This window comes from Nematolebias whitei, chromosome 21 (assembly GCF_014905685.2).
Source record: "Nematolebias whitei isolate Nwh7 chromosome 21, NemWhi1, whole genome shotgun sequence".
In the NCBI taxonomy this organism is placed as follows: domain Eukaryota; kingdom Metazoa; phylum Chordata; class Actinopteri; order Cyprinodontiformes; family Rivulidae; genus Nematolebias; species Nematolebias whitei.
Genome location: NC_056518.1, coordinates 35486785 through 35488275, shown reverse-complemented (window position 1 = coordinate 35488275; position 1491 = coordinate 35486785). Strand labels below are relative to the sequence as shown.

General features: G+C 36.8%; 1 protein-coding gene across 1 annotated transcript in view; it reads right to left on the bottom strand.

The window, feature by feature from the left end:
• LOC119427267 (glutamate receptor ionotropic, NMDA 3B) overlaps nucleotides 1–1491 on the bottom strand; it is a 102630-nt gene that overhangs the window by 55728 nt on the left and 45411 nt on the right. The window lies entirely within an intron of this gene.

The following is a 1491-nucleotide window of genomic DNA, read 5'->3' as shown; positions in this document are numbered from 1 at the left end:
AGATTCATTGCACACCAACTGAAATATTTCAGGTCTTTAATTGTTTTAATACTGATGATTATGGCATACAGCTCATGAAAACCCAATCTCATCTTATTTTCTGCATTTAGAAATGTTCTTTCCTTATGTCAAGTCATATATTTTTTATAGAGCACAATTTAAAACAGACAGACTGTTATCAAAGTGCATAACACTAATGGTAACACTAAGAAATAAAAAGCAGTAAGAATATACCTTAAAAAAATTGAAACAACAGCATTAAAATGAAGACATGGAACAAGATATACTAAATCAACTCACACAGTATGAATGTCGGCTTAAACAAGGAATGAGCTCTCACACATTGGGCTGCCTCCTCCCTCTGTTTTAATGTGCCTGTGCTGGTTATTTTACTCCACATTTCCCACAAATCCCTCTGAACTTTCGCTGAAGTATTCACACCTTTGTGTCTTTGTTCTGCATCTGTGTGTTGTTGCACATCTGCTCAGGTCTTGTTTGTTTGCCTCTACTTCCTGTGCGCCTGCCAGAGTTTGACTCATTTGCTTGATAGCATAAAAAAATGTTGGACCAGCAAGTCAAACAGCTGTATGGATTATTTCCAAGCTAAGATTCAGTTTATTCACAGGTGCATAAGGCAAGTTATGGATTTTATATTTTATATCCGAATGATGCTGACAGGCCTTCTTAGCTGCTTATATTTTATTCTTTTCTGTTACTCTCTAACCTTGCGCCCACATGCCAAGCTTTAACTTCTGAATGGAAAAGATTTACAACGTAGACAAAAATACAGAAGCACATAGATTCATGGTCGCTGTAAATTAAAAAAGTGTAATTTATTTCCCAGTTCATCACATTCGTAGCCCAAAATAAAATAAAATAAAAAATGATACATTTACAATAAGTACAAATTCATGCAATATTGTGAGTTGTGACACTTAAGAGTATGTGTTGGGAACATGGATTAAAGCAGAAAAAAATTGTTGGAAAAATTTTCCACACCCACAGGTTACACCCCCCCCCGTACAGTATACTGTGTACATGACCTTAGTAAAAGTGCACAGTATACTGTGTACATGACCTTAGTTAAAGTACACAGTATACTGTGTACATGACATGACCTTAGTAAAAGTGCACAGTATACTGTGTACATGACCTTAGTTAAAGTAAACAGTATACTGTGTACATACCATACCACTTTATTTATAAAGCACTTAAAACAGCTACAAGGCCAACCAAAGTGCTGTACAGACAGAACAACAGGTAACACACAAAGCAAATACAAAATGAGGTAAATCAGAATATAGACAAAAAACGATGCAGATAATGACGACAAACCAGTGTGGAGCATACAGGTTCAAGACACAGATCATCTGGTGTTGAATGCTACTGAATAGTAGTGAGTTTTTAAGCGGGACATGAAAACCGAGAGGGAGGGGGCCTGTCTGACAAGCAGAGGTAACTCGTTCCAGAGTCTTGGTCCTGCTACAGAGA